Here is a 15375-nt window from a genome sequence, read left to right as displayed (position 1 = left end):
CTGAGATCACATTACAGTAGGGATCAGGAAATTTGCCATTTTCCCTACTGTAATGTGATCATGAAGTTGGCTTAAATAATTTGTAGGCGGGTGTGGGGGGTGCATGTGGGTTTGCCCCTCTGCAAAAGCCTTTTTTTTTCTGTTATATGTTGGTGTTATTTTCATTTGGATTTTTTTTCGATGGCCTGATTATTCAGTCATATGACATTCGACAATCTGTCCATTTGATGGTTTGTCATAGATCTGGTATTGGGACCAAACAATTAGAGACAGAAAAATAATAGAATGGGAAGAGCCCAAGAATACATTTGAACTGTAGGCTGGAGGTTGCCTTTCCTATGAAAGATTAATATCAGAGTATAGGCAAAGAGGAACTGAAAGAGGGATTGTAAGTGAAATGCCAGCACTGGTTGAGTTTTTAGTAGAATCCAGAAGAGACACTGCTGTTAAAAAGGGGATAATTAGTAGGGTATATAAAATATTGTATGATAACTACAGGAAAAAAAATCAGTGGTGGTAGAAAGGATTGGGGAGAGAGACTGGATAAGTAAATCACAAAGAAACAATGGGAGGGTATATGTATGGCTTCCAAATATGCAAGAAAGTATAAAAGATTTAAAATTTCTGCTTGAAAGTGTTTACATAGATATTTCTATCCCCTAAGCAGACTTCAAATAATTTTTCCTCAAGTTGATTGCAAGTACTGGAAGCTGGAAGTGCGATGGTGTGATGGGGAAATAAATGATAACTAGGAACATATTTTTGGGATTGTAATGAGTTGGCAGACTTTAAAAATTCCCTGCAGACTACTGTCAGAAATACTGGATGAGCAAATTGGTGTACCTAATGAAATTATTTTTTTACCTGTGGTACAGAATTCAGATTGCCTAGACGCAGTAACTCCTTGTTAGGTTTAATCCTTGTGGCTACCAAAAAACAATTAGTAGAAAATGGGAATCATAATGTAAACCAACCATATTAGAAGTAGTGAATATAGTAACAGAGATAGATCTGGAAGCAAGATCTTTCGTAAAGGCTAGGAGTAAATTACATAGAAAAAGAAATAATTGTGGGAACAATACATGCAGAAAAATATTTTGGAGGAGGAATGAGGTTTAAGAGATGGAAGGAATTGAATAATTTATGTAGTTGTGCTTAAATTATAAGATATATAACTCTACATGTGATGTATAATGTTTGTAATTGTGAACTTGTTATTATGGTTTGATTACTTTTATATAAATATAAGTTTCACCATGTCACAAATGATAATTCAATAAAGATGTTAAAAAAAAAAGAAAAAAATGATCAAGACGTAAAAAAGAAAACAAATAAAAAAGAAAATGGTCAAGACTTTACACTCATTGACTGGGATTCAGAAAGAAGCCCATTTCAGGTGCAGACTGCTGCAGCTAAATGGGCAGTTTTCATGACTGTGTAAAATGTGATTCAAAGACATGATTAGCCACAATGAGGAAAGACCTCATTACTGGCTAGTTTACATATTGTCTCTGAATATTGTGGTATTATCACTAGTGCTAATCAGGATGTATACCACTGCTGACTTGTGTACCGTGTTTGCACAGGTATCCCCCATTCACTTACACATTCAAACATAAATGCCCACGCACACACACACACACGCACACACGCACACACGCACACACACACACACACACACACACACACACACACACACACACACACACACACACACACACACACACACACACACACACACTTCTCAACTGTTCCTGATTTTACAGAACATCCCTAATTTTGCCTCTTACAACTGTCCTGCCCATTGTAAATCATGGGTGATTATAGTCACTCAGTAATGCCAGACACTAGAGTTTCATACTTTTTTCTGTTCAGAATGTTGTGATGCAAAACATGCTTTTCTATTAACTTTTTAAGTGACTTGGAGTAATATTTGAAGAGTGTTCCTAGTGTATGACTGTAAAGTCAAAGAAGGCAGTGGTACTGAATGCAGCCCTTATACAGTTTGATCTAGCATTACCTAGGAAGGGTTTCCCAGGAGTCTTGAGCCCATAATTAATACAGTGTGCTAAATTTTTAGAGATGGTCTGCTTGGACAAAGGCAACCATTTTTTCTTCTCAACAAATGCTACAAAAAGTTTTTTTTTTTATTTCTAAATTCATTAGTTTTATCTGAATTACATGTCAGTTACACATGCACATAAAGAGAGTGTAGAATTATTTCTCCTTTGTTTTGTGGTGCAGGAAAAGGCTGGCAATTGGATAGCTTTGCTTCATACTACTTCTATGATTGCCTTAGGCATGAAAACATCACGCCTTGGAATTTTGAGACTCTCCTGGCTGAGGTCACTGCAATCAGAAAAGCTGTCTTTCAGATCTGCAGAAACAAATGGATGGAAAGTCAGCTCCTCCAACATGGAATTCAGGTCCACTGATGAAACCAGAGTCTATCTAGGGGCCTGAGATGAAAGATGCGATTTAGAACTTGCTTACTTGCTTGACTGGTGGTCTGGGTGCCAGGGAGGATCTAAGGGCAGGCAAGCTAAAATGGCAGAAAGATATACTTTTATTTATCTATATATAAATAAATATATATTTATCTATATATGTATCTATATTTACCTACCAAGGGATGGAATATACTATATATTGTTTGTGTTCCTAAAGAAATTACTGCAACTTCAAGTCAAGTTTTACCACCATTCATGTGCAGTGATCATGGGGTCATAAAGGTTAATTTGTTGCTAGATAATTCTGCCAAACTGAAATCTAAACCAATGCACAGAAGGTTAATTACAGATTATAGGGAAGCAAAAAAGTTGCTGTATAAAACTAACTGGAATGAGGTGTTCAGTGGAAAAACTGCAGATGGAATGTGGAAAGTTTTGAAAGAGAAATCGTTTTAGTGCAAAAAGTAAAAGAAAAATGTTTAACATCAGGATCTAGGCACGTAACATCAGGGGGGTATATTTCCCTAAGAACAAGATATTTGATTAAGGTGAGAGACAAAAAATATAAGAAATGGAAGAGAGGTCAAACTACAACTTTGAAAACTGAAATAAATGAGCTGGACAAACAGATTAAGCATAGTGTTAGACAAGATCAAGAAAAATTTGAAGAAAATTTATATAAAGATATTGAGCATAATAGGAAACCTTTTTATAGATGCATAAGATGTGGAAGGAGTAAAGCTACATAAATTGATAAACTGTGTGCAGATTCTAAAATGTATTCTCAGACACAACAGATTATAGATATATTTACAAAATCTTATGCAAAACAGTTTGGCTCCACAAAAGGGGTGATAAGTTGTCCTAGTGACATCCAGGTAACCCCAGATACTGGAATCAAATTAGATTATATTGAAAAAGAACTGTGCAAACTGGATCCAAACAAAGCGCAAGGAGGAGACGGAATAAGTAACAATGATTTGAGAACACTTAAGCAAGAACTTACACTGCCATTACATCTGTTATTCACTAGGTCATATAAATAAGATTGGAGACATACACTTACTAAACCTGTCTTTAAGGGAAAGGGGAGTAGGACAAACCCAGAATCATATAGACCCTTAAGTCTACTTTTATGTTGTAGAAAAATAATGGAGAAGGTAATACTGGATAAGTTATTGTCAGAACTGGATAGGTTGGGACTTGAAATCATATATCAGCATGCATATGTTGAAAATAGATCTATTACCACCTGTAACATGATGTATTATAACAATATAATAACAGGTATGAATGAAAAACTGTGCTGTGATGTGATTTATATAGATTTAACTTCAGCATTTGACAGGGTCATGCACAAAACACTGATCAATAAATTAGTACAACTAGGTATTGATATACTGTTGATAAGATGGATAGCTGCATGGCTTACAAATAGGACATGGCAAGTATCAAACACCAGCTGGACAGGTGAAATCCTTGGTTACAGTCAGGGTGTCCCACAGGGCTCTGTCCTAGGCCCTTACTTGTTTAGATTGTATCTTTCAGACCTTACTTTTTCATCTGAGGTGTTCTACTGTCTATATGCAGATGACCTGAAATTGGGTAAACTGATTACATGTGTTACAGATAAGGCATGTCTGCAAAATAACTTGACTAAATTGACCATTTGGGCACAGAAGAATAATATGTTGATAAATACATCAAAAATGAAGCATATGAGATTTGGGAGACATAAACTGAAAGGTGAATATTTAATACAGCACACAGTGATTGAAACTGTAGACTCATTTAAGGACCTGGGTATATGGGTAGATTCAGCTATGAGTTTTTCTAATCATATCAACCAATTGGCTAATGATAGTTATAGAACTATAGGTTGTATAACAAGAATTATAAAGTCTAGGAAAACAAGCATGAATAAACTGGAAAGAGTACAGCGGAAATATACTAAGGGCATCCATGGATGTGAAAATCTTAAGTTATTATGAAAGACTAAAATATCTGAACTTGTACAGTGTCTCTTACAGATATTTAAGAAGAGATTTTATTCAGATATATAAGGCATTTAGGGACAACTACCTCTGGGAATGTTTGGGGTTATCAAAAAGTACTAGAGAATAGTCAGATAACCTATGCAGAAGATTCTATAGGAATGAGAAGTGTACTAATTGGTTCTCTGACAGAGTAGCTGATGCTTGGAACAGACTACCAAATTACATTAAAGCAAGTAATAGTTTAGATATGTTTAAGAACAGCCTGGACATTTATTATGGGAACAAGTGTTTTGGCATATTGGCAAGCTAGAAGGGCTTTAATGCCTGTGCTTGAAACATTTGTATGTATGTATGTATGTATATATGTGTATATATATATATATATATATATATATATATATATATAAATATATATATATATATATATGTATCTATATGTATCTATATATGTATCTCTATATATATATGTACTATATATAGAGTGGATATGAAAAGTGTACACACCCTTGTTAAAATGCCAAGTTTTTGTGATATAAAAAAATGAGACTACAATAAATCATTTCAAAACTTTTCCCACCTTTAATGTGACCTATAACCGGTACAGTTCAATTGAAAAACAAACAAATCTGTTAGGGGAAAAAATATAAAAAATAAAAAATGTACAATACACCGGTTACTGCGGTGGTGGTGCTGCGGTAGCGTTGTCGCCTCACAGTAAGACGTTGTCCTGTTCGATTCTCAGCTAAAGTGTCTTCTGTGTGGAGACATGCATGAATGGGTGTACCTTCGTTGAAGGTTGTGCATCAGGGCTGGCAACTCGGTACGTAAAAATCTACTGCCAATCATTAGCGGACCGGAGTTCCACTGTGGCGACCCCTAACCGGGAAAAGCCGAAAGTTACAACAACAATACGCTGGTTGCATAAGTGTGCACACCCATAAACTAATACTTTGTTGAAGCACCTTTTGATTTAATTACAGCATTCAGTCTTCTTGGGTAAGAGTCTATCAGCATGGTACATCTTGACTTGGCAATATTTGCCCACTCTTCCTTGCAAAAGCACTCCGAATCTGTCAGATTGCGAGGGGATTTCTTGTGCACAGCTCTCTTCAGGTCAACCCACAGATTTTCTATTGGACTTAGGTCTGGGCTCTGGCTTAGCCATTCCAAAACTTAAATTTTCTTCTGGTGAAGCCATTCTTTTGTTGATTTGGATGTATGCTTGGGGTCACTGTTGTGCTGAAAGGTGAAATTCCTCTTCATCTTCATCTTTCTAGCACACACCTGAAGGTTTTGGGCCAAAAGTGACTGGTATTTGGAACTGTTCATAATTCCCTCCACCTTGACTAAAGCCCCAGTTCCAGCTGAAGAAAAGCAACACCAAAGCATGATACTGCCACCACCATGGTTCACCATTGGGATGGTATTCTTTTAGTGATGCAAAGTGTTGTTTCTGCGCCAAATGTACCTTTTGGAATTGTAGCTAAAAAGTTCAACCTTAGTCTCATCAGACCATAACGCATTTTCCAATATGCTTTTGGGAGACTTTATGTATTGTTTTGCAAATTTTAGCTGGGCCTGGATGTTTTTCTGTGTAAGAAAAGGCTTACGTCTTGCAACCCTACCTCATAGCCCAGACATATGGAGAATACGGGAGATTGTTATTACATGTAGTACATAACCAGTACTTGCCAGAAATTCCTTCAGCTCTTTCTGTGTTGCTGTATGTCTCTTGGCAGCACCCCTGGCCAGTTTTTGTCTTGTCTTTTTATCAATTTTGGAGGGATGTCCAGTTCTTTGCAATGTCACTGTTGTTCCATATTTTCTCCATTTTTTGATGACTGTCTTCACTGTGTTCCATGGTATATCCAATGGTGTGGAATTTTTTTTGCACCCTTCTCCTGATTGATACCTTTCAACAATGAGATCCCTTTGATGCTTTGTAAGCTGTCTGCAAATCATGGCTTTTGCTGTAGCAGGCAACTGAGTAAATGTTAGGAAAGCTGAATTGTATTTGGGGTTAATCGGAGTCTCTTTAATTGATGGCAGGTGTGTACCCAAGAAGACTGAATGCTGTAATTAAATCAAAAGGTACTTCAACAAAGTATTAGTTTAAGGGTGTGCACACTTATGCAACCAGCTTATTGTACTTTTTTTATTTTTATAATTTTTTCCCATAACAGATTTATTTATTTTTCAGTTGAATTTTACAGGTTATAGGTCACATTAAAAGTAGAAAAAGTTATGAAATGATTTATTGTGGTCTCATTTTTTATATCACAAAAACATGACATTTTAACAGGGATGTGTACACTTTTTTATATCCACTGTATATTTATCTATCTATATTTATCTATCTATCTATCTGTATCTATATATATTTGTATATCTATCTATCTATATATATCTATATATATATATATATATATATATATATATATATATATATCTATATATATATATATATATATATATATATATATATATATATATATATATATATTTATGTGTGTGTGTGTGTGTGTGTGTATGTGTCTATAAAGGGAGGCAGGTCTAGGGATTGGAATAAACATCCTCATTGGTCCTTTTCAATCTATTTAGATTTTTTTCAAGTTTTTAGTTTCTGGTATTTAGGCCCTGCATTTTAACAGGTTTCTGTTTGTTTGTACCAAGCTGAACTAAGGTGGGCTACCAGCCACAACTCTGAGCTGAAATACAAGAGAACTAGAGGCTTCTGAGCTTCCAAAAAATATAAGTTGCCTATTTATTTGCTTATTTATACTATTTACTGCACTTTTTATTGCCTGACGCCTATTTTTATACTGTATTTATTTACTGTATACTAAACTACATCATTGTACTGCAATTGTCTGCTTTACTGTGGTTCATAGGTTCATAGGTTCATAGATTAGTACTAAGCTAACTGCCCTTGCGAGCCATTTTAAGCCTAGCCAGTTATCCCTTGCGAGACTCAAACCCTGGACCTTGTGTTTGTAAGGCAAACACCTTAACCATTAGGCCACCCTCACTTTTTTTTTTTTTTTTTATTGATATTTTCACTATTTACAAAGCTTTTTGTTTTTCACCATTTGTTAAGTATTTACTGGTATTTTTCACTGTTTTAAAGCTATCTGTTCTGCTTGTTCTGGTTTTCCTGCCAAGCAGTGTTTCATTAACTGATCTGTTATCTGTTTAAAACATTCTTTAGAGCTTCATGGCTGATTTTCTGCTGTTTTAAACAGTTGTAGTGTCTCACTGCTATTTTTCTGCTGTGTTAAACATTCTTTAGTGTTTCCTTCTGAAACTAGGGTAGCTAGCAGCTGTAGCATAGTCCAGATATAGGCTTGCTGCTTCTGGAACTGTTTGTAGTGCTTTGTTCTGAGCACATTTCCAGGCTCTCTTGAATTAGAAGGGGCCTATCTGCACTTTTGTGAGAGAATTGTTCTGATTGGGACCTGTCTGGTAAAGGAACACTAGTCTAGGGCTTGGAATAAGCATCCTCAATGGTCCTTTTCAATCTTTTTAGAGTTTTTTCAAGTTGTTAGCTTCTGGTATTTAGGCCATGCTTTTGAGCAGGTTTCTGCTTGTTTGCACATTGCTCAGCACTGTGCACTGCCATGCAATGTGTGCCAAAGCTGGACAGTTAAATTCTACAAATTTTCCCTTCAACCCAGGTAGAAATATCCATCCACTGAGCTCCTCTGTGATTGTTTTGAAAAGCCACGCCTAGTGACAACAGTCTTCAACCTAGCATTATGGACAGTTGGACTACCCTTCTTTCTCCTGCCAATCTTGTTAACTTGGGTCTCTTGAGGCAGTGTAACAACTGCCACATGAACACAGACAACCCTCTAATAATAGCACACTCTAGTAGAGACTGCAAGAGATGTATTTACACCAAGAGTCTGAAATCCATGCTCTCTCTCACTCAAAACAGTAACACGGAGAAGGTTGTCACCTCACCCACCACTACATACACACATAGTACCACTACTCATAAACATATTACGCATCAAACACGTAAATCCACATATGTGGAGTTTCTCTCATAAAACTTACCAAAACATAAGAGACCTCCAAAACACAAAACTGCTTCAGATAACACAGTCCCCACAGCTCCCATGACACATAGCAATACTAGTGTCTCACCCACCAAGCCTGTAAGGCATAACACTCAAAAAACAAGTTTTCTTGTCCCACTCACCAGGTTGGACAAAGAGAAAGTCACTGTCAGCTGCCTGTCTGGTGCCTTGATTCGTCAAACCACCCATGCACTCAGGTCTCTCAGCAACAAGTACCATTATGTCTGTGTCATAGTTCATGTTAGTGCGAATGACCTGAGACGTACCTCACTGGACTATATGAAGAGAGACATGGCTGAGCTCTCTTGAGTATGTGTCCCAGGTAGGTATGTCCCTAGCCTTGAGTAGCATACTACCCTCACCTAAAATTATGCCACAGTAAAAACAAAAAATGATTGATTTCAATAATTGGCTCAGTTTTTGGTGTTGTGCAAAGAGGATCCAGTTCCTGTCAGCCTGAGAAGTCATGGTTGGCAAACCTCGCTGCTTTGCTAGAGACAGTTTGCACCTGGCACCTCTAGGCTTTCAGCTGATGGTAAAGGCTCTTGCCTCCCCCGTGGTGCCTTTTTTAGAAAAGGTTTCGAAAAAACATTACCAACGTAAAATTAACCAATCAGAACAAAATAAGGGTCATGCTACTAAATGTTAGGAGTTTAAACCAAAAACTGCACCCCTAGAAGTACTTCTATCACTTGAAAATGTAGATGTCTGTGTAGTCACAGAAACCTGGTTATGAGCTTCGGAGACTACTCCAGCCTTGCAAGGCTACAATGCCTTCCACACCTTTAGACTGCAAAATGAACATATGAAAACCAAAGGAGGCGGTGTTTCAATCTATATTAGACATACATTTACCTCCCGCCTAGTTAGACTGGACAACTCCTTGGAGTTACTACAGGTCCAGGTTATGGTGTGTAAGACCCTCATTCACATCATGGCCAGTTATAGAGCCCCTCCATGGGTCACGATGCCCACAAAGCCTACTTGTCCAAACTGGAGACAATCCAAATTTTACCAAAGACACATTGGTTATGGGGGATTTCAGTTATGCAACCATCAACTGGGAAACCTACGTTAGTCCTAACTCTCTAGTGCAAAAGTTCCTTGACTTTGTTAATTCAAATGCCCTGGAAAAAATGGTCCATACACCAGCAAGAGGAACAAATATTCCAGATCTGGTCCTCACCAACATGTCAAACAGGTGCACTGCTTCAACTGTCGGAATCTCATTAGTTAAAACTGACCACAAATCAGTCACCTTCAAGCTGGCACTAACACCAGCACTCACAAAGGGTGATATCAGACTAAAAATCTTCACCAAGGCAAACTATATCCTCCTAGGTGAAGGTATAAATGTATTCCAAGCCCCCTCCTCAAGCTGGAAGTTGTAACTACGTCGAAGCTTATACTAAAGCCCTGTACTGTCACTTGCATAAATGTATAAACTCAGCTGTACCAGAAAGAATCAAAGCCGGAGCCACAAGTAAAAAACAAGTTGCCATGGTGGACATCCAGCATCAATAAACTTTACAATAAACACAAAAAGTTGCTGTCCAGGAAAACAAAAGCAAGGCCCCAACAATGGAAAAGCACCCTCCTCAGCCTTAACAGGCAACTAAAACAATTTGTCAAATGCTGCAAGGGCTCCTTTGAGAGAAGCTTAACAAGTACAGCCAAGGATAACCAGGTTAGGACCCAAGCATGTGCAGAACTAGTGGCCATTGGTATCACACACACTGACCCCACCATAGCAAATCTGTTAGCGGATAAGTTTGGCAAAAATGTCACTCCCTTATCCCCTCCTGACTTACAACAAACTTTCCCCCAAACATCCCCCTACCCTGCATATCTGAAGAGTAGGTCCTAAAAGCCTTGTCCAAGGCAAAAAATGTAGCCTTTATGCGATGAGACAACATCTCAGGCTGTCTTCTCAACAGGCTAAAACATTAACTAGCATCACCACTAAGTACCCCAGAATGGAGAACAGCTCCAGTTATTCCCCTTTCACAAAGGAGGCCTAGCAACAGACCCAGGAAATTACAGACTCATAAGCATGACTAGCCTCATCTGTAAGGTCATGGAACGTATCATTATGGACCTCATAAATAAAGACATAGATGACCTCCAAACCCGGGATCCTACCCAATTCGGCTTTGTGAAGGGCAGATCCTGCCTGTTAAATCTGGTGGATTTCTTTCAAGGTGTAACCAAGGCCATTGATGACGGCAAGTCTGTACACATGGCATACCTCTACCTGGCAAAGGCTTTCGACACAATCCCACATTCAGGCATTACCCGATAAACTTAGCAAACTGAATATAAACCCCCTCCTTGTAAGATGGGTTGCCAACTTGCTCACAAACCGGACACACATTATCAAAGGGGATGACTCTACATCAACCAGCAGACCTGTTACCAGTGGGGTGCCACAGGGGTCAGTGCTGGGCCCCCTATTGTTCGGTGTATATATACTTCTCAAATGTTCAGGTCAAAACTAAAGGGTTGTGGCTGACCAAGTTTGCAGATGGCTGCAAATTAGGTGGAATCATTGAATACCCAGATGATGTCAGTATACTCTATGAGTGTCTCATGCAGACTAACGACTGGTGTATTAGTCACAGTTTCAAACTGAATGCAGAGAAATGCATCATCATTCCCTTTGGCACAAACAATGCCTCTTCACACTATCAAATCAACAACAGTACCCTAAGTACCCATGAAGTGGTAAGGGACCTGGGATCACAAGTTGACTGCAACCTTAACTTTGACCACCATGTGCCTACTGTAGTAAGGAAAGTTTTCTACATAGCACACTTGATTAGTAAAGGCATTGCCTCGAGAGCAAAATAAGTTATAACCCCCACTATACTCTGCATATCCCTAAATCAAATGGGACTAGAGCTACCCATTCCAGGGACCTAAATATGGCCTGCAACTTAAAAAGGACATGCTGGAGGGACAGATTTACCTCTCAGTGACTGCCGCGTCTTTGAAAAAGGCTACCGATTCATGTAAAATAGAGCACCTTTATGACACTGTTCAAGAGAAACCTGGACGAGTGGGTGGGCCACTGTAAATTCTTACCAGGGATAGTGCCCACAACCCTCCTGGACATGGGCAGTCATCACTAAATGCAATCTTGGGTATTGATTAGCATTTCTATGGTATGACATTAGGATGAAACTGCTAGGCTTACAATGACCTTTGGGTCAAAAGCCTAGTAATCTCCTATGATCCTATACAGATGTATGTATATGTATATATATATATATATATATATATATATATATATATATATATATATATATGTGTGTGTGTGTGTGTGTGTGTATGTGTACATAGATAGATGTTAAGTCAGTGGAAAATAGCTCACAAATACTGAAGGAATGTAGGCACATCTACCTGTTTGATGTGCAGGTCTCTCCTTTGGCATCAGAGGAGAACATCTCTTCTATTTAGCTACATAAGTCTTGATTATGCTTGATCTTCTAGATTCTGCTGTGATCTCTAGCATGTCCCTAGAATATTGGTGCCCATAGGGAACTAATGTCATATTCTCCTAGTTGCCAGACTCAGATGGATAGACACTGGGGTGAATGAAGGACGTCTTGCATTGTGTCAGGAGGTCGATATGCTGTAGCAGCACAAAAGGTGCCTCACTTGACATATGGATTAGGCAGGAGGAACCATTGCTGTCTTGATCAGAAAGGGGTTGTCAGAATATCTGTTTTCTCCTCCCTTATCTTCTGAATTACTCTGGCGAGCAAGGGAAAGAGAGAGGAAATTATACAGCACTAGACCTGTCCAATTCAGGCAGAATGTGTTCACTACCCAGCTTTCTTATGAGACACAATGGGGTAGAATTTGTTCAGTTTTACATTGCTCAAAGAGACAAACAAGTCTAACTATGGATCAACCTACTTGTTTACTAGGTCCAGGAAAATTTACATGTGCAGCATCCATTTGTGTGGGCCTGCAGAGTTCTTGACTTGATCTTCAATTACATTCTGCTCTGCAGAGATGGGGCTGGTTGTGAGGAATAGGTTGAATTCCAGGGCCTGCTCCCAGGTCTACATAGCTTGTCCACATACATGGTAAGCTTATCCCTGCACTTGCACAAATGACTAGAGGATGAAGGGCACAATACCCAGCCGGTGTGTTGTGACACAAATAAGTTCCAAAAATCCACAGTTTCGAAAAAAATGCTGAAGGTCAATAAACGCTCCAAGATACTGTAGTTCAATAGGTATCTTTAATAATACGAACATAGAACACAATGCGTCGACCTAGGTTTCGTCCGACTTCCCTGCACTTGCTTGTGGTAACATCACATTGGTATTGTCTGTGACTACTACTAGAGTCCCTGGTACCCAAACTGTTTTGAAGGCTTCCAGTGCACAGTAAACTCAAAGTATTTCCTTTATGTTTATATACATTCTACTTTCTTTTGGATTCCAGGCTCTATGTACTTTGAGACCCAGAGTGTGTGCTCCACAGGTCTGAATTTAGGCATCCATGGTGAGGGTCTCATTGAGGTGGTTTGTCTAAAAGGCACCCATTTATTTCCTGATTTACAGTAATACTGGGATAACTGCATGCAGAGGATGAGATTTCTAGTTCCAGATGTTCCTCAGGAGCCACTGTCAATTTGTTGTCCAAAATCTGGCTAATGGGTCCATCAGGATGGTTAAAGTCATGTGACCCCAAATGCTAAGAACCCCTTTAGCAGTTCACCATCAGGCACTGCATTTTTTTGGTGGCAGAAACACACTGCAGGCATATGTGTCTAGAAGAGCCCTTAAGAATACTGGCTTGTCTCTGAGGCAAAGGATGGGAGAAGGAATTGGGTGGTAGTTTTAGTTTTTGGGGATGGAGAAGTGTGGGGGCTGTTGTGGTCACAGGTGCTGCCTATTAGCCAAATGGCCTAGTCAACCCCTCCCCCACCTCTCTCTGTCTTCCTTCTGCCAATTTCTGTTTTGGTAGACCTTTCCACCTTCGCATTGTTTTCCTTTGCCTTTCCCTGCCTTAGGTAAAAAAGCCTTACAGTAGTTCTTGTTGTACTTCACTTACGTGGGGAGACTGGAACATATGCTTTATAGAATCCATGGACCTCCCTTAATCTTCCAGATTTTTAAATACACTTTATGCGTGGGGTCTGAATAGCAACTGCCTATCGAGGAAAACAATGAGCAGCTGCAATTTCACATCTTTGGAAAAGGACTGTGTTGTCAGACAAGAGAACCTCCTAAGGAGCGACCCCACAGCAGCAGCAGCAGTTCATATTTTATAAATAATATTTTTCTAAATATCATGAAGCTTGAATCTGCTGAAGCAAGACAACTGTTCTGCTTTCATTCTGCACTCCTTCACAACTATATAACTGCTGCTTGAGAACATGTTCTTGGCATGTAAGCATATAGGTCTGGTAAATGAGATATGAAGCTAAGTATGCTAAAGCATACACCTTTTGCTGTATTTGTTCAACAATCTACTCTCTTTATCATTTGGAAAAGTGCTGTGATCTATAGAGAGTCTAGCTCCTTTGTCAGATTCCAGGTGCATAGTATTTAGATCTGCTACAAATTGTTCATATATAGGAATTTGTAAGGTTCCTGAGCTTTAGAAATCAGGTGAGGTCTCTCACTAATAAGGTGAGAAGGGAATCTGCCTCAAAGCTAGTAGCCTCAGAAACTTTTAGGAGTGCTTGCTAGACTGAAGGAATACCTACTGAATTTCAAGAGCCAAACTTCCAGTTGTTCCATGGCCGTTTTCTGGGGAGGAGATAGACTCTTTCCTCAAGTGCTTGCCATTGTGCTCTGTAATACAGATCTTCTCCCTCATCCTTGGGTTCAAGAGGAATCTGTATCTTTAAATGGAGATACTTCCCTTCTTCTTTAATAAGCCTGACTCCAGACACTGAAGGCTTATCTGGTTCAGGCTACAGAATCTGGAGTAATTCTTGTCCTGGCTTACTTAATTATGATGAGGGAAGTTTGGGAGGGGAAGGGGGTAGTGGCTTGTGACGCTTCAAGTGCCAGTTTATATTTGGAGCAACCAGTAAGGTTTTTTTAAATCACTTTTATTAATTATCACTTAGGAAATAGGCAGACATGCATTAATAGAAAAGAAAAAACAAACTAAACTGTCAACATTTTTTTCACATTCATGCATTATACATTGCATATATGTTTTCTTTCTTTTTAACAATTAGCATTGACTCCAAAACAACATAAATTACGCAATTCCTTTCTTCTCTTAAACCTCACTATTTTTAGAGATTCAGACTCCTCTGAACCCAAGGATAAGGGGGAAGATGTTGATTGTTCTGTATGTATTGTTCCCACAAATTCCTTTTATTTCTATGCAATTTGCCTTTTTCCTTTTTATGGATCCCACCCCAGTTCTTTTGTCACCTTTATATAATATTCAGTACTTCAATAATAGTTGATTTAGATTTTCATTTTAATTTCTAGTGATTGCTTTTTTGACAGCCAATAGCATTTAACTTACTAAGGTCTTACCATGTCTTGGCAGTTCACATCCTGTGCTCCAGCTCAAAAAAAAAAAACTAATAATTTCCTTAGTTACAGGCATTTGCTGCCCCAACATTTCTGACAGAGTACTCTGTGGGGAATTTTTAAAATCTGTTAATTTGTTGCACTCCCAAAAAACATGGCCCAGTTACCACTCTCTTAGCCTTCACACCTCCAGCATTTGCTATCTAGCTTAGGAAAAATTCCATGAAATCTGCTTGGGGTGAAAAAATATACATATGCAAACACTTCCACACAAAAATCCTAAACTTTCTGAACTTTGTTGCATACTTGGGAGATATACAATTGTCTT

Source organism: Protopterus annectens, chromosome 1.part0, assembly GCF_019279795.1.
Source record: "Protopterus annectens isolate FY-2018-M chromosome 1.part0, PAN1.0, whole genome shotgun sequence".
In the NCBI taxonomy this organism is placed as follows: domain Eukaryota; kingdom Metazoa; phylum Chordata; order Ceratodontiformes; family Protopteridae; genus Protopterus; species Protopterus annectens.
The sequence above is the reverse complement of the archived record's forward strand: the minus strand, read 5'-3'. Positions refer to the sequence as shown.